Source organism: Chiroxiphia lanceolata, chromosome 3 (genome assembly GCF_009829145.1).
Source record: "Chiroxiphia lanceolata isolate bChiLan1 chromosome 3, bChiLan1.pri, whole genome shotgun sequence".
Classification (NCBI taxonomy): Eukaryota; Metazoa; Chordata; class Aves; order Passeriformes; family Pipridae; genus Chiroxiphia; species Chiroxiphia lanceolata.
Window position 1 is genome coordinate 2,026,205 of NC_045639.1, and position 19,318 is coordinate 2,045,522.

At 44.2% G+C, this 19,318-nt stretch overlaps 1 long non-coding RNA gene across 2 annotated transcripts; it reads left to right on the forward strand.

The window, feature by feature from the left end:
- Positions 1 to 1,543: 1,543 nt before the first annotated feature.
- LOC116785119 lies at positions 1,544 to 11,636 on the forward strand. Of its 2 annotated transcripts, XR_004356390.1 has the most exons (6): positions 1,544 to 1,830; positions 4,645 to 4,717; positions 6,774 to 7,588; positions 10,012 to 10,174; positions 10,624 to 10,727; positions 11,570 to 11,636. It is a non-coding gene; the product is annotated as an uncharacterized LOC116785119 (long non-coding RNA). The 2 variants fall into 2 exon arrangements; XR_004356389.1 differs by having other exon boundaries at positions 4,645 to 7,588.
- Positions 11,637 to 19,318: the final 7,682 nt, after the last annotated feature.

The following is a 19,318-nucleotide window of genomic DNA, read 5'->3' on the forward strand; positions in this document are numbered from 1 at the left end:
AACTTTCCCCAGATTTATGCATGTTTTGGATGGAGTCAAACTTCACACTCAAGTGGTTTAGGAAAAAAAAGTCCTGTTTTTGTTTTACAGGAATGAAAATTGAATGGTTCAATTATTCATTCCAAAGCAGCTCTTCCTTCTAAAGCTTGGAAACTCCATTTCAGTGGAGGAGAAGGAAAACATGGAATATATTTGTTGAACTAAGGCAACTGGAAGACATTAGGAGCCCAGGGAGGGGTTTGTTTGTTTGTTTTGTGCCCCTGTCGGAGCAGACACTATTTTTCAACGAGCTCTGCTGTTCTCACACCAGATGGCTTTATTTTTCCAATACTTTCTTTTCCTCACATACATTTTCCCTGCACATGGAAAGAGGATGTGCTTGCTTTTTATTAATCTGCCAGATATTCAACTCTACATTTACTCATCCTGGCATCTTATCCACGTTTGGTGATGCAGTGGGTATTCCTAGGATGTTATGGAATAGCAGGAAGAGCCAGATTGTCCCTATTCAGTAGCTATCATAGCTCCTAAAAGATCTGTTTGCCACAGAAACACTTTCAAGGGTTCAAATAATAAATTAAAAATGGGTCCCAGCATCTTGTTGGATTCCTGGAGCTACGCCCCATTTCCAGGGCAGTTGATTTTCATCCTTGTAAGGACTCAGTGACTTTTGACAGAGTCTCTGAGCACTCTTTCAGCTCAAACTGAATTAAGACATTACTGGATACGGGCTTGGTTTCCTCCAGCCCTTCCAGCATTGCCACAGCATTTAACTATGGATCTGGGTGTTTCTGAAGGAGACTCACATCTTGCTGCCTCAGCATTCCTAACCCTCTTTGCCATAAACAAGAGAGAAACTGCCTTTAATGAGAACACTTCGTGCCAAAAATTTTTGCAAGTGCTAATGTTTAACTATCTGATTGCATTATTAAGAATTTATTCTATTTTGCAACCACTGTTTGACATTCTCAGAAGACAGATCACCCTCATTAAGAGGCTGAGAAAGGCAGAAACGGAGCTTGGGAATGAAATTTAATTTGTCACTGAAACGTTAATATAGTAGCAAACACTTCAATTGTGCCTTCTGCCTTCTTGCTCCAGGATTTGAGGAGCTGCAGCTTTTTTATCCACTGGAGCAGTGTTTTGCTTTAGCCTTCCCTTGGTCTGTGGCACAGGAGTTTGTTGCTGCAGTAGCCACTGGATATTGGCAGAAACCAGCATTTTCTGTACAGTGAGGTAAGAGGAGAGCTGGGTTATAAAAAATAGCAAGCACAGGAGCACCATTGGCCTTGCAAATGCCTCTGTTGCTGCATTAGGAACAGTGTTTGTGCTCTCAGCATTGAAAGCTCCACAATGAACTAAACATGTCTCTGTCTCGAATGCTCAGTAAAGAGGCATCAATTCTGCTCTCATTTTAAGGTCTCTGGTTTCTAGTCCCTTGTTTTGAACAGATATCACCCAGGACTCCATCACGGGACAAAAGCGTGCCCCAAATCTCATTTGAATTCTGCAGCCCCTCTTTTTCCCTTGTTTCAGGTGTTCCCATCCCACGGAACTCATTTGCCAGCCCAGGGTCTGCAACGAGGCTCAGCCTTCAAAGTGTCCAACACACTGAAAACGGAAAAAAACCACGACAGAACCAGCTACAGGGACCTGAGAGGGTCTTCTGGTGGAACTTGAGCCAGCTCTGCAGCCCCACAGCAGGACAATGCCAGAGGATGGGAATGACGGAGCCCACGGCACGGACACAGCGGACGGGGACACGTGTGTGGGTCGGTGACAGTCACAGCAGGAGCAGCCCCAGCCTGCCAGGCTTGGCACCTGAACAAGGTAAGAGCCCCAGCTGAGAACATGAGGCTGTGTTTGGGACATGAGGATTTACCTCCTGCTGAGCTGTGAGTGGGTGCTGAGGGCAATAAACACCCTCTGGGAGAGCAGGAGGTGCTGAGGGGCCGCGGGGATGAAAGATTCTCCAGGTGTGATAAGCATGGAAGTGGCTCAGGAGGAGGAGAACGCTGAACACAGCACAACACAGGCTGGTGGAAGAGAAACTCGGGAATTAATAGGATGTGATGTTCATTTGATTGATTGCAGTGCATATTGAGTGCACTGTTCACAGCTGATTTATCTTAATTTGATATTAATCATCAATACATTCAGCTGGACCAAAGAAGAATTATTTGCATTGCTCACCACAAAGGAGGAGTTTTTCCAAAGGAAAGGGAATTTTACATGTAATCCATCATTAGCAATTAGTGGTAGGCTCTGAGGAAAGCCTCCTCTTACACCCTGGAGCATCAGGGATTTAAAGGCTGTGTGGATGTGGCACTTGGGGACACAGGTTAGTGGTGGCCTTGGCAGTGCTGGGTTGTGGTTGGACTCTGATCTTAGAGGGCCTTTCCAACCTAAAGAGCCTGTGGTTTTATGAAAAACTCCCTTGAAAGCCACTATCCCTTAGCACTGTGTAAAATATGCCCTGTTCCCTGCTGATGTTCCAGTGCTCAGTTAATGATCTGGATCAATGATTTATAAGAAGCTGAGCTGTGCTAACATTTCCCTCTCTATAATTGAAAAAGAAAAAAAAAAAGGAAATTGTGTGGATGAGTAGGAACAGCACGTGGGGGAAGTGCTAAAACTGCTCCAGGGAAAGAAAGGGACCCGACTGATGTCTAATTATGAAAAGAGAATTACAGAAGTGAAATGATTCACTTTTAACAATAAGTGAAACAAAAGACCACCCTAGACAACAACAAAAAAGTGAATTCTACAGAGGAAGGGGGAAAAGGCTGAATGAGTCAATTATAGCGGTGTTAAGATGGCTCAGGGCAATTCCAGGTGCCTGTTGCTGCTGGAAGAGAAATGGGAAGAAAAAGCACCAATTTAATCCTACTGAGAATGCGAGGGATGCATTTGTGGCTTCGGCAGGGCCAGGATTTCATGGCATTTTTCCCATTAGAGAACAAGTGTGCTCCGAGCTCCATCATTTCCTGGGCACTCTGCTGTTTCCAACACCACTTCTGGAAGCACTTCCAGCTGAGAGGACCAGAAAACTGCCCCTATTGATGCCAGTACCAAGAACAGCAACGAGCTGCACTGAGGCCTCTTATTCCCCTGGAGAATAAAACAGGGATTTTTTTATTTCCCAGTAATGAAAATTAGGTACAGGGCATTTCTGCTGCCATTGCTTCCTGCAACATGCAGACAGACAGTGTTTGATCCTCCATTAAGGAGCAAAACAAGAGACCAGAAAGCTTTTGGTGCTGTAGCACAAGAGGTTTTTAATATTAAAAATCACTCTGTTTAATCTGCAGAGTGTCCCCCCCATAATTATTTTTGTGCAGTGCCAGCAATGAGATGGGTAAAGATTCATCCTGTGCTATGAACATTTTAACTTGAAACATCATCTGTAGGTCAGGAGCACTGAATAAGTAACAACAGAGTGACAGGGAAAGCAGTGGAATGTGTGGAGTGAAAAAGGGCTGAAAAATGGACTTGAAGTACATTTTAACAAACTTAAAGAATCAAATAATTTCTTTCAGGTCATATAATCACAGCAAAGAAAAGAAAACAGAAAGAAGTTACTTTATATTTAATTATTATATATTTATTACGTTTTATTATTTTATTTTATATTATTACTTTTAATATGTTCTATTATTTTATTACTTTTAATATTTCATATTATCTTAATTCTATTATTTTATATTATTATAATTACTGTTAGTGTTATTCTTTTATATTATTATTTACTTTTATCATATTATATTATTATATTTATATTATATTCTTTAACTGTATGTGTGACATAAATACCAACACTGGCAACTTCCCAGTGACATTCCAGATGGGAGAGGCTGCAGAATTCTGGTATCTACATCAAATACAGATGACTAAATTAACCACTCCACCTCCCCTGAGCGTGTCTCCATCTAAAACAACAATTTCATTTGACTTTATTTTTAATTTGCAGTTTTTCCTGGGATTTTTTAATGCCAATTCCTTCCCCCACCGATGCATTTATGGTAAACTGCTGTAGACTTTGGGGCTTCACAGAGTCAACAACAAGAACATCGAATAAATTTGGGTTCACTTGTGTTTTGAAAGCACTCTGGAATAAAAACCCCAAACATTTGGGGCTCCTCTGTGGCAGGTGGGAATGTCCCACTGGCAAACGGAGCAGCTGTTTGATCACAGATCCTGAGGCTGAGGAAGTGGCCAGTGGATTATTCTCTCCTGCCTGTTTTCACAAACACACTGGGGAGGAGGTGCAGGCAAAGTCTCTTTTTCCAGCCTCTGAAATGTATCCTGGTTACTGCTCAGAGACAGGGAATGGGCTCCCTATGGCATTCCTCAGCCACACATTTATTACAATAACTAGATTATACAATTAGAACAATTATATTATAATTACAGAAGTGACTCATTTCGTTGGTGCAGTTCCATTAGGCCTCAAATTCCCTGCAAAGGCTGTTCCTGGCATTTTTGGAATATTCGTGTGACCTTTACCAGGAGAAATCACCCAAGAATAGTTTCCTGTAGCTTCTCAAATTCTGGGCACAAAAAACCCCCTGCTCAGCATTTCTTAAGACAACCTCTATTTCTGTGCACTCTTTTTTTATTATTATTATTATTTTTATTTTACAGCAACACTTCTGGCAGCAGCACAAGGAATTCAGGCCCTTGCAAGAGGATTTTCAGGATGCACAGCACAACCTCTGTAAGTTGTCCAGCATAAAATACTGTTCTGCTTTGGGGTTTCAGCATTTGCAGGAAGGGAGTTTGAGCCTATTTAAGACTGAGGAAGGGAATTACTATTCAGGTGGAAAAAGAAATTGCTCAGAAAATCTGGACACTTTTATATCTTTCTTTCTCTCAACTGTATCTGCATTTAAGGGCCTTTAGCCTGTAATAAAAGCAATTAATTTCCTGACCAGCTCAGCAAGATGGATAAAGAAACACCCTCCAAGAGAGTGAGGATGTGAATCCACATGTTTAACAAAACGGGGGAAATGCTGTGAGAGGTTGAACTTGAGTGAAACCTGTAAAACGTGAATTAATCTTTGTTGCCCATATAACAAACAAACATAACTCAAGAAAACATGGAATATGGAAGGCAAACCTACTTCTTGTACCTAGAAACTATAATATTAAACATGTTTCTCGTTGCCCAAGTTGGGGAGCAAGCCCTGCCACAGATGTTTAACCCTCAGCAACACCAAATTCCTTCTTCTCCATACATGTTTTCCATTCCATCCTCAGTCAGGAATGCCTGGGTGATTTAGAGGGGCAAGTGTTGTTATTAGAAGGTAAAGGAGTCAATCCTAATTCACTTAGGTTTATTTTCTAAGTGGCTAAAGAGATGTAACATCAGCCTCCAACGAGGGAGGGCAGCTCCTGCGTGTGTGGGAATATTAATGAGGATTGGCTCGAGGTAACCAGCCAGCAGGATCTGTTTGCTAAAGCCAATTAGTTAGTAATCAGCAGCTTGCTCACTTTAAAATGTCTGATTATTTAAAAATGAAGGAAAAAATACAGCCTGGAGAGCGATATCAAACCCAGTCGGGTGAGAAAATCAAAGTGTACGGCAGGGATTTTGTAACCTAACGGAGCTAGTGAGGAGAATTGCATTAAAAACAGAACCTGCCCAAACTCGGGGGGAGTTTAAATCCACTCTGCAAACTGGACTTGCCTCTTTTCAACACTTGAACTGTGGGCTTGGATATGCTGCTATGGAACAAGAATGTTGCAGGTTACACTTTTCACATCAAAGGGCCAGGGCTGGATGGAAAAACACTCTGTCTTTGCCAAAATATGTTCTTTATTTCCTTGGTGTCTTTCTGAAGGTCTCCAAGGGCTGAACACTTAATGGTGAGTAACCTTTCCTGGAAACTCTTGGTAGTTGATAGAAGTCACTGAGAGGGACAACCTGAACCACAGGACAAGGGACATCCTTCAGCTCCAGGCTCAGAGTTGGGAACGACCTTATTTCTACCTCCATGACGAGTCCCTGGGTTTGTTTAACTGCAGAGCAAATCCATTTTGCACCAATGTCCCCTACAAGCAGATCCTCTGCTGCTGCAGCCCCTGAGCCCTGCCTTTGGTCCCAAACCAACCACAGGCCAAGGCAAACCAAGATTTTCAGGCTATTTTGCATGTTTCAGCATTAAGTAATCCCCTGGTTGCAGTAATATCCATTCTCCTGCTCCCTCTCCAGCTGTTCCACAACATTCTCTCTTCAAACCCCATCACTTCTAGTTTTATCCAGGACAGAGTCTTTCCTGCAAGGTTTCAGTTGGCTTTAACTCTCAGGTTTCCCAGGATAAGGAATCAATAACTATTTAATATTTAAGCAGCTTACAAGCCACAATTGAACTGTAGATGTGACATCAGTGTCCCAGCCACAGAGAATCCCTGGAAATCCAAATGCCAGTGGCAGCAAGGTATTAATAATCCATGTTGGGCTTATCTCTACTTGAGAACCAAGCACCTCACTTGGAATAAATACTGCTGATGATCCTCCCAGGGGTTACTTTTCTCCCCATTGAGTGCATCCCTTTGTCTGGGAAGGTAAATGGGATTTGGGGTGGATCATTGACAGTGTGGCTTTAATAGAAAGACAGCCCAGAGCCAAGCAAAGCCCCAGTGGTCAGAGCTTCGATCTCTCTGCCCGTAAAGCAGCAGCTGGGATCAATTATTGCCCACCAGGTGATCCATATCTGCTCATCCATCTGGCTGTGGGGCAGCCCCTGCAAATATCTTTCCTGACTCTGCAGAACCAGAGCTCTCACAAAGAGTTCCTGTGCCCAGGGTGGAAATGCAGCCGCGTGGTCTGGACAGGCTGGGAGTTCAGCACTAAGAAACCACAAAATCATACTGCAAAAAACCATAATCTGTAAATACAGAGAGACTTTTTACAACACTCCTTCACACTCTGGTTTATCCTCTGCACTCAGAGGTAGCACTGCCAGAAAAGCCAGCTCAAAGTGCAGCTTAGGCACAAGAAAGGGCTCAAGCAAACAGCTCCACTGAGCCCAAATTAAGGGCCTTCCTCTGCATCTGCATGTGTGCATTGACACAAAATGGTAGGAACAGGCAGTTTCCAAATATGTTTTCACCTCCAGTTAGTGGCTGAGAAGTGATCCCTGTAGGAACAGGCTAAATAAATATAAATGTATATATAATACCTGTCTGAAATCCATAAGATGGTGGACAATAGGGATCTTTTCACATTACAGGCTTAAAAGCAAGATAATCCCTTTTCTTTTATAAGCAGTGTGAATACTTCCCCAGCAAACATTCTGAAGGTTTAAATGAATTCATTGGTATTTGTTCCAAGCCTTCAAGAAGAGGTAAGAAACCTGAAACAAGGGTTGTGTGGAGATAAGGAGCCTTAGGCTCTTGTAATCCTCAGCTTGCTTTTGTATCCTGAGAAAATGCAGGGCTTTGTTGCAGACAGTTGGCTGCTCCATGGACATCACTAATCCCTTGGGCAGCAGTCTCTGCCTTTGCCAGCAAGGAAAACCCTCGTCATGAACGAGTTTTGTCATCTCCCAGTGCAATGAAGAGATTCCTGCAACACAGTCAATTGGTAAGTCCTTTCCTGGGTGATAATTTGGTTTATTTTCTTGTAGAAACCTCATGGCAGGAAACAGTTGAATTGAGAATAAAGCAACAGGCAAGGCATGTCCCCCCACTTTGCTTTTTTGCTGTAATTTTTCACTCCCTGCCTCCCTGGGGGTGAGCTCCAAGGGCATGCTCTGTGCTACTCTGGTGTTTGCCTGTGAAAAAAACCCTTAATTCTTATGAACTCTTGGCTTTTAAAATTGCTTTATGACTTCCAGCTTTGAGGAGCTCCAGCATAATTTATGAGTTTCTGAGGGCATTCCCTACTGACTCTGCCACAGTGTGGATTTTAAACCACAGGTTGCTAAAAGCAGCCTCAGTGACTCCTCTGGGGCTGGGAGGACACGGTGGGATTTTCCAAGGCAGTTTTATTTAGGATTTACAGAAGCTGAATTAGAGGGAGGTATCAACAGTCTTTTATGTGAGCAAATACCCAGTGACAAATAATTCCAGCCTCTAGCACCCATTTTTCCAGGAAGCCAAGCCTGACAGGTTGTCTCTAAGCTGGTATCAATCAGTAGAAGAGAACAGCTGATCACACACAGTACTGGGAACCAGCATCTGGAGGGGCAGAGGGACCCCAGGATTTAGGATGCTGGTCAGGAATTGGGAGCGTTCTACCCCAGACACTGAGTGTCCAGTGCCCTCAGTGCAGTGGGAATAACAAAGCTGTGAATCCCCCCCAGTGTCCCAGAAGGAAAGCCCAGTGTGCAGCCCTTTGGAGTCACACACTCCAGTTCCCACCCATCCCACAAGTAGAAAACAGATCCACACCCAATTTGTATTTCTTGCCAAAGTCACGGTAAAATCAGATGAGATGAGAACTATCAATAAGAACTCGTTGCCTGCTCTCCCTCAGGATTTCAGGGGTGTCTGTGTGTTCCATCTGACCCTGCAGTATAACTAGTGATGGATCCATTATGGTAAGGATGGCTCAGTCTCGGGAATGATACATTTGAGATCACAGGCTTACTAGTAGAGTTTTCCAAGAGAAAATATGTTCCTATCACATTTACTCCTCAATTACTGCTAATGAATACAAATAACTTGCTTACTTAAAGCAATTATAAACCTCGTGCTAAGAAACCAAAATTAGGTTAAGCAAGCACAGCTCATTTATTCCCCATTTCTCCACTGGCAAAATAATTCAATTACATTTTGCAATTTTTAAGAATGCTCTGTATAAATCACTGATTTTATTCTAATATCATTATTGAAAAGGCTACAGGGTTTTTTAGGAACTGCAAAAGCTTTCACGAGTCCAGATTCTCCCCACACCTGGTGTAAAAGCAGATGAACATATGGGAATGGTTTGACTTGAATGTTCATTCTTCTCCCCACTTCTACAGAAGCATTTTGCAGATGTTTTCTTTTCCACAGATATTTGCCAGCTTTGCCAGGAACTAAATGACAGCAAGGAATCCAAACCTGCCTCATGGTGGGCAATTTTCTTTTGCTCTGACCACGACAGCCTTTCCAGAGGAACATAAAAGAGGAACTTCTTAACTTTTTTTGCAAGTTATTATTTTCCTGTTACCATTAAAAGAACCTGATGGCCAGACCTGTGTCTTCTGAAATTCTATCCTTATTTCCTTTCATTTGATTTCCTTCAGATTTCTTTCTAAACTTTCCTCTTTGATGCCCACATGGAACTTAAAATGCCTTTTTTTTGTATGCTGTAATGACTCTCTGCAGAAGTTTCTGGCTCCTTAGGAAGGCACAATGCTGTGCACACACAGGTTATATAAACTCCTCTTACCTTGGCTGCCCAATCTCCAACAGGTTGGGGTTTATTTAGTGCCAAAAGAATGATAGAGCTGCATAAGTTTAACCTCTTTATTTTTATCCTCCTCCAGTGATTTAGCTCCTGGCTCACCTAAATAATTAATTCCAGCAACGTCTTATAATCAAACTTTAAATCAGAGCCTGTGACTAGTTGCCCCGGATTTATGCTGTTAGGATTTGTATTGTTGTCTTTAACTTTTCCAAAATAACAGTGTTGGTTTATGTTTTGACATAACACAGACACTGAGGTGTCTCTTTTCATCATCCCTCAAGTACTTCAACTAATCAGCATTTCTGGTCCGTGGTTACAGTCTCCTGGCAACAAAACTTTATCTTAAACTGACCCTTGTTGTTTTGGAGCTCTGAACCGAGAGTATGTTACAGCTCTTCTTTTTACAAACAGTACTTTTCCTTGCTTTTCCTTATTTTTCCTTTTTATTCCTCATTTGCCTCACCTATTGCTTGCCTGAAATAAAGCGTTGGGAATATGTGAGCATTTAGACACACACTTCAGATTCCTACTTCTGGTTGTGTTGACACGAGAAACAAAAGCAAGTCTTGCACAGAACCAGTGACATCCCCATTCCATGTTTTCTTGTGTAGGATCAGCCCAGATAACAGGTTTCTGGCAGTGGGGTCACAGGAACACACTGTGGATTTCTATGATCTCACCCAAGGCACAACCCTGAACCGAATCGGGTACTGCAAGGACATTGCCAGCTTTGTCATCCAGATGGACTTCTCTGCAGACAGCAGGTACATCCAGGTATGTCTGGGATGGCCCTGGAGGGTGGGACTGACTGTGCCAGCAGGACAGGAGGGAGGCACGAGGTGTGCGAGGGCAAAGGATCCCCTGGGTAAGGGAACGGGGACGACACTGGGAAAGGAGCTGGGGATTATAACCCTGGGGGATGGCTGGGACTGTGAGAGCTCACCTGACTGGGGAGGTTTCCTCAGAAATGGTTCTGATTTAGTAAAATTGGGTTGAGATAAGGCAGAGAGTGTGGAACAGAAAGGAATCTGTCAGCTCTGCCAGGAACCATCTTCCTGTAACACCGACGTCACGTTGCATGGGATGGATTCTACACAACCAAGAGAAAGGAGGGATTTTATCCCAGATGTTTCATTCCTGGTCAAACTGGTTGCTGCTGGCAATCCTGCAGAGGATGCTGGATCTCTGGCAAAGGTCTCAGCTGTTTCCTTTCCCACTCCCAGGTCTCCACGGGCGCCTACAAGCGCCAGGTTCACGAGGTGCCCCTGGGGAAGCAAATCACAGACCCTGCAGCCATAGAGAAGATCACCTGGGCCACGTGGACCAGGTACAGCCAGGGACATCTCCCGTGGGTTCTGGCACACCCCTGGGGCTGTGCTGAGCACACTCCAAGCACACGCTGGTAACAGGCCCAGCACACACTAAGTACACGCCAAGTACAGCCAAGCATGTGCACACACCAAGCTCGTACCACACGCACACCGGGACATGCCAAGCGTGTGCTAAGTACATACCATGCACACACCAAGCACATGCTAAGCACTTGCACATCACGCACATGCCAAGTACACACATGTGCCAAACACACACCACAGACATGCTAATCACACCCACATGCCAAGAACAGGCCGTGCACAGGCCATGCCACACATGCCACATGTGTGCAAACCCTGTGTGCCCCCTGCCCAGGAGGGGCAGTACCATCAGCTGGTCCCTCTGGCAGCACGGAATGCTGTTGGAATTCCCTGGGGAGGTATTAAAGGCCAGGCAGAGCCCAGGGATGGGGTCAGTCCAGCTGGAGCAGGGGGTGGCTCAGCCCTCCTGGGCCCAGAGTCGTAGCACCGTGTGTGGAAAGCAGGGGGTGGGAGGCAAGGCTGGAACCCAGACTGCTGGAAAAGTATTCCAAGGCACTTCATGGAGAGAAATTTAGCCAAATGTATGTATTTAAAAGCAAAATGGATTTAAAACCGTGATCCTTTGCTCATCCAATTCCAGAAAGCTGCAGAGTGCCCCCCTCCTGCTCGGGAAAGGCTCCCAGCTTTCCTGGGGATCCCCGGGTGGATTCAGCAGCGGGTGTGGTCAGAGCCTCCCCCTCCTGCCCAAACAGCCAGGCCTGAAATTTGGGAAGGGAAGGGCCCGGGATTTTCTCAGTGTTTTCTCCCTTTGCAGCCCTGGTTTGAACAGCACAGGACTGGGCCAAAGCAGCTCCATCGAACACCCGGCAGGAGGGAGAGCACTCAATGAACTTCGGGCACAGCCCAGGGACACGGGAGAGAGGGGGATAAAGGCAGGGTGGTGGGGGTGTGAAATAAAGACAATTTGGGGGAGTGAAATAAAGACATTTTGGGGGGGGTGTGTGAAATGAAGACAATTTGGGGGTGTGTGAAATAAAGACAATTGGGGGGTGTGAAATAAAGACAAGTTGGGGATGTGTGTGTGAAATAAAGACAATTTAGGGGGGTGTGAAATAAAGACATTTTGGGGATGTGTGTGTAACACACTTGTTGCCCCCCTGGAGTTGCACCACGAGGTGACAACTGGACCCTGCAGCTCCTCCCCAACTGCCGGCACTGGATCCTTCCCAGGAGAGAAGGAACCACTGTGGAGGTGATGAGAGTGTGTGTGTGTGTGTACGGGGTGGGGGGTGTGTGTGTGATGTATGTGGGATGTGTACATGTGTGTGGGATGTCTGTGTGGGATACGTGTGTGGGGGGATGTGTGTGTGTATGGGACGTGTGTGTGTGTGTGTGAGAGAGACGTGTTGGGGGGATGTGTGTGGGGGGGCATGTGTGGGATGTGTCTGTGTGGGTTGTGTCTGCATGTGACGTGGGGGGGGGAATGTGTGTGTGTGTGGAATGTGTGTGTGTGTGTGTGGAATGTGTGTGTATGGGATGTGGGGGGGGGATGTGTGTGTGAGTGAGACGTGGTTTTTGATGTGTGTATGCGATGTGTGTGTGATGTGTGTCTGTGGGACGTGTGTATGCGATGTGTGTGTGGGATACGTCTGGGATGTGTGTGGGGGTGAGTGACGTGTGTGGGATGTGTGTGACGTGTGTGGGTTGTGTCTGTGTGTGATGGGGGGGGAAATGTGTGTGTGTTGGACGTGTGTATGGGATGTGTGGGGGTGTGGGGTGTGTGTGGATATGACTTGTGTGGGACGTGTGTTTGTGTGATGTGTGTATGGGATGTGTGTGTGAGATGTGTGTGCAGGATGCGTGTATGGGATGTGTGTGGATATGACGTGTGTGGGGGGGTGTGGGACGTGTGTGTGTGGGGTGTGTGATGTGTGTTTGTGACATGTTGGGGGTGGGAGATGTGTTTGTGGGATGTGTGTGGGGGATGTGTGTGGATATGACGTGTGAGACGTGTGTGATGTGTGTATGGGATGGGGGGGGGATGTGGGGGATGTGTTTTTGTGACATGTGTATGGGATGTGTGTGTCTTTGTGGGACGTGTATGGTGGGTGTGTGGGATGTGTGGGGGATGTTTTTGTGACGTGTGTATGGGATGTGTGTGTCTGTGTGGGACGTGTGTTTGTGGGATGTGTGTGTGGGGGTGGAATATGTGTGTCTGTGGGATGTTTGTGTGTGAGACGTGTTTTTGTGACGTGTGTATGGGATGTGTGTGTGGTGTGTGTGTGACGTGTGTCTGTGGGACGTGTGTTTGTGTGATGTGTGTGTGGGTGAGTGACGTGTGTGGGTTGTGTCTGTGTGTGACGTGGGGGGGAAATGTGTGTGTGTGGGACGTGTATGGGATGTGTGGGGGGGTGGGACGTGTGTAGATATGAGGTGTGTGTGACGTGTGTATGGGATGTGTGTGGGACGTGTGTGTGGGGGATGTGTGATGTGTTTGTGACGGGGGGGTGGGATCTGTGTTTGTGGGATATGTGGGATGTGTGTATGGAATGTGTGGCGCGTGTGTGATGTATGTATGGGATGTGTGGGGATATGATGTGTGTGTGTGACGTGTGTATGGGATGTGTGTGTGGAATGTGTGTGTGTGATGTGTGGGGGGGTAGGATGTGTGTGTGTGGGATGTGTGATGTGTTTGTGATGTGGGGGGGTGGGATGTGTATGGGATGTGTGTGGATATGACGTGTGTGTGTGATGTGTGTGTGAGGAATGTGTGTGGGATGTGTGTGTGTGGGACATGTGCATGTGATGTGTGTGACGGGTGTATGGGATGTGTGTAGTGTGAGGTGGGTGTGTGTGGGGTGTGTGGGACGTGTTTCTGATGTGCGTGTGCCGTGTCTGTGTGGGACGCGTGTATGGGATGTGTGGGGTGTGTATGGGGGGCAATGTGTGTGGGGGTGGGATGTGTGGGGGGATGTGCGTGTCTGTGTGTGTGGGAGGGGGGTGTGAGGGATGTGGGGGGTGTGTGTGGGATGTGTCTGCGAGCACACACACGTTAACAATACGCTGAGCACGCACCGAGAACATGCTTAAACACACAAACACACTAAGAACATGCTAAAAAAGTGAAGCATATGCACACACCAAGAACTTGATCAAAAACATGCTAAAAAGGAATGTTCCAGGGACACAAACATACTACAATCATGCTAGCACCATGCTAAGAACATGTGAAATTCATGCTTAGAAAAAGTGAAACTAAGATTTTCAACATGCTGGTCTTGGTGTGATTTTAGCATGTTATTTAGAACATGCTAATGTCATGCTAAGAACACGTGAAAATCATGCTAAGAACATTTGAAAATCATGCCAAAATATTAATTTCACTTTTTGTAAGCATGATTTTTCACATGTTCTTAGCATGACGTTAGCATGTTAAAAATCATCATGCTAACAACATACTAATGTCATGCTAAGAACATGCTATAGCATGCTAAGAACATGCTAATGTCATGCTAAAACATGCTAATGTGCAAAGAACATCCTAACGTCATGCTAAGAACATGTGAAAATCATGCGAAAAATAGTGAACACGCAACAACACACAGCGACATACTAAGAACATGCATCAACATGCTAAGAACACACAAAACACGCAATGGCACGCTACAACACGCTAAGAACATGCAACAACATGCTACAACATGCTAAGAACTTGCAACAGGCTAAGAACATGCAAAGAACATGCTAAGAACACGCAAGAACACCCTAAGAACGCACAACAGGCTAAGAACACACTAAGAACACAATAACAAGCTAAGAACACGCAACAACACACTAAGAACATGCGACTACGCGCTAAGAACACGCAACAAAATGCTAAGAACATGCAACAACACACTAAAAACACACATCATGCTAAGAACACGCAATTCTGGAAATTTCTGGGAAATTCAGGAAAGGAAATAAAATCTCAGAAAAGTAAATACCTGGAACGGTCTGGAAAATTGAGGAAAGGAACGAAAATTTCGGAAAAGGAAATTTCTGGAAAGTTCTGGAAAGTTCTGGAATTTTACAAAAGGAAATAAAATTTCAGGAAAGGAAATTGCTGGGAAGTTCCAGAAAGTCCCGGAAAGTTCTGGAATGTTCTGGAACTTTCCGAAAGGAAATAAAATTTCAGGAAAAGAAATTTCTGGAAAGTCCTGGCAAGTTCCGGAAAGTTCTGGAATTTTCCGAAAGGAAATAAAATTTCAGGAAAGGAAATTTCTGGAAAGTTCCGGAATGTTCCGGAATTTTCCGAAAGAAAATAAAATTTCAGAAAAGGAAATTTCTGGAAAGTCCCGGAAAGTCCCGGAAAGTTCCGGAAAGTTCCGGAATTTTCCAAAAGGAAATAAATTTTCAGGACTGGAAATTTCTGGAAAGTCCCGGAAATTTCTGGAAAGTTCCGGAATTTTCCAAAAGGAAATAAAATTTCAGGAAAGGAAATTTCTGGAAAGTTCCGGAAAGTTCCGGAATTTTCCGAAAGGAAATAAAATTTCAGGAAAGGAAATTTCCGGAAAGTTCTGGAATGTTCTGGAACTTTCCAAAAGGAAATAAAATTTCAGGAAAGGAAATTTCCGGAAAGTCCCGGAAATTTCTGGAAAGTTCCGGAAAGTTCCGGAATTTTCCGAAAGGAAATAAAATTTCAGAAAAGGAAATTTCTGGAAAGTCCCGGAAAGTTCCGGAATTTTCCAAAAGGAAATAAATTTTCAGGACTGGAAATTTCTGGAAAGTCCCGGAAATTTCTGGAAAGTTCTGGAATTTTCCAAAAGGAAATAAAATTTCAGGAAAGGAAATTTCTGGAAAGTCCTGGAAAGTTCCGGAATGTTCCGGAATTTTCCGAAAGGAAATAAAATTTCAGGAAAGGAAATTTCCGGAAAGTCCCGGAAATTTCTGGAAAGTCCCGGAAAGTTCCGGAACTTTCCAAAAGGAAATAAAATTTCAGGAAAGGAAATTTCTGGAAAGTCCTGGAAAGTTCCGGAAAGTTCTGGATTTTTCCGAAAGGAAATAAAATTTTAAGAAAGGAAATTTCTGGAAAGTCCCGGAAAGTTCTGGAAAGTTCCGGAATGTTCTGGAATTTTCCAAAAAGAAATAAAATTTCAGGAAAGGAAATTTCTGGAAATTTCTGAAAATTCCAGAACATTCCGGAAGTTTCCGGAACTTTCCAGAAATTGCCAGAAATTTTCTTTCCTGAATTTTATTTCCTTTTGGAAAATTCCAGAACTTTCCGGAACATTCCGGGACTTTCCAGAAATTTCCTTTCTTGAAAATTTATTTCCTTTTGGAAATTTCCAGAACATTCCGGAACTTTCCGGGACCTTCCAGAAATTTCGTTTTCTGAAATTTTATTTCCTTTCGAAAAATTCCGGAACTTTCCGGAACTTTCCGGGACTTTCCAGAAATTTCGTTTTCTGAAATTTTATTTCCTTTCGAAAAATTCCGGAACTTTCCGGAACTTTCCGGGACTTTCCAGAAATTTCCTTTCCTGAAATTTTATTTCCTTTCGGAAAATTCCGGAACTTTCCGGAACTTTCGGGGACTTTCCAGAAATTTCCTTTCCTGTAATTTTATTTCCTTTCGGAAAATTCCGGAACTTTCCGGGACTTTCCAGAAATTTCCTTTCCTGAAAATTTATTTCCTTTCGGAACATTCCAGAACTTTCCGGAACTTTCCAGAAATTTCCTTTTCTGAAATTTTATTTCCTTTCGGAAAATTCCAGAACATTCCGGAACTTTCCGGAACTTCCCAGCAATTTCCTTTCCTGAAATTTTATTTCCTTTCGGAAAATTCCGGAACTTTCCGGAACTTTCCAGAAATTTCCGGGACTTTCCGGAAATTTCCTTTCCTGAAATTTTATTTCCTTTCGGAAAATTCCGGAACATTCCGGAACTTTCCAGGACTTTCCAGAAATTTCCTTTCCTGAAATTTTATTTCCTTTCGGAAAATTCCGGAACTTTCCAGAAATTTCCGGGACTTTCCAGAAATTTCCAGTCCTGAAAATTTATTTCCTTTTGGAAAATTCCGGAACTTTCCGGAACTTTCCGGGACTTTCCAGAAATTTCCTTTTCTGAAATTTTATTTCCTTTCGGAAAATTCCGGAACATTCCGGAACTTTCCGGAACTTTCCAGAAATTTCCTTTCCTGAAATTTTATTTCCTTTCGGAAAATTCCAGAACTTTCCGGAACTTTCCGGGACTTTCCAGAAATTTCTTTTCCTGAAATTTTATTTCCTTTCGGAAAGTTCCAGAACATTCCAGAACTTTCCGGGACTTTCTGGAACTTCCCAGCAATTTCCTTTCCTGAAATTTTATTTCCTTTTGTAAAATTCCAGAACTTTCCAGAAATTTCCAGAAATTTCCTTTTCCGAAATTTTCGTTCCTTTCCTCAATTTTCCAGACCGTTCCAGGTATTTACTTTTCTGAGATTTTATTTCCTTTCCTGAATTTCCCAGAAATTTCCAGAATTGCGTGTTCTTAGCATGATGTGTGTTTTTAGTGTGTTGTTGCATGTTCTTAGCATGTTGTTGCGTGTTCTTAGCACGTAGTCGCATGTTCTTAGTGTGTTGTTGCGTGTTCTTAGCTTGTTATTGTGTTCTTAGCGTGTTCTTAGCCTGTTGTGTGTTCTTAGGGTGTTCTTGCGTGTTCTTAGCATGTTCTTTGCATGTTCTTAGCCTGTTGCAAGTTCTTAGCATGTTGTAGCATGTTGTTGCATGTTCTTAGCGTGTTGTAGCGTGTCATTGCGTGTTTTGTGTGTTCTTAGCATGTTGATGCATGTTCTTAGCATGTCGCTGTGTGTTGTTGCGTGTTCACTATTTTTCGCATGATTTTCACATGTTCTTAGCATGACGTTAGGATGTTCTTTGCACATTAGCATGTTTTAGCATGACATTAGCATGTTCTTAGCATGCTATTAGCATGTTCTTAGCATGACATTAGTATGTTGTTAGCATGACGATAGCATGTTCTTGGCATGTCGTTTTGAACATGCTAGTGTCATGCTAAGAACATTTGAAAATCATGCTTACGAAAAGGGAAACTTATTTTTCGCATGATTTTCACATGTTCTTAGCATGACGTTAGCCTGTCCTTAGCATGTTATTTTTAACATGCTAACGCCATGCTAAGAACATGTGAAAAATCATGCTTACAAAAAGTGACATTAATATTTTGGCATGATTTTCAAATGTTCTTAGCATGATTTTCACGTGTTCTTAGCATGACATTAGCATGTTCTAAATAACATGCTAAAGTCACACTAAGACCAGCATGTTGAAAGTCTTAGTTTCACTTTTTCTAAGCATGAATTTCACATGTTCTTAGCATGGTGCTAGCATGATTGTAGTATGTTTGTGTCCCTGGAACATTCATTTTTAGCATGTTTTTGATCATGTTCTTGGTGTGTGCATATGCTTCACTTTTTTAGCATGTTCTTAGTGTGTTTGTGTGTTTAAGCACGTTCTCGGTGCGTGCTCAGCGTATTGTTAACGTGTGTGTGCTCGCAGACACATCCCACCCCCCCACCCCCCATCCCTCACACCCCCCTCCCACACACACAGACACGCACATCCCCCCACACATCCCACCCCCACACACATTGCCCCCCATACACACCCCACACATCCCATACACGCGTCCCACACAGACACGGCACACGCACATCAGAAACACGTCCCACACACCCCACACACACACACCTCACACACCCACACTACACACATCCCATACACCCGTCACACACATCACATGCACATGTCCCACACACACACATCCCACATACATTCCACACACACACATCACACACACACACGTCATATCCACACACATCCCATACACATCCCACCCCCCCACATCACAAACACATCACACATCCCACACACACACATCCTACCCCCCCACACATCACACACACACATTCCACACACACATCCCATACACACGTCACACACACACATCATATCCCCACACATCCCATACATACATCACACACACGCCACACATTCCATACACACATCCCACATATCCCACAAACACAGATCCCACCCCCCCGTCACAAACACATCACACATCCCCCACACACACGTCCCACACACATCCCATACACACATCCCAAACACACACATCCCACACACCTCATATCTACACACGTCCCACCCCCCCACACATCCCATACACGTCCCACACACACACATTTCCCCCCCACGTCACACACAGACACAACCCACACACGTCACTCACCCACACACACATCACACAAACACACGTCCCACAGACACACGTCACACACACACCACACACACATCCCATACACACGTCACAAAAACACGTCTCACACACAAACATCCCACAGACACACATATTCCACGCCCCCACACACATCCCACAAACACACGTCCCACACAAACACACACATCCCATACACACGTCACAAAAACACGTCCCCCACACATCCCACACACCCACCATACACGTCCCCCACATCACACAACCACACGTCCCACAAAGACACACACATCCCATACACATGTCAC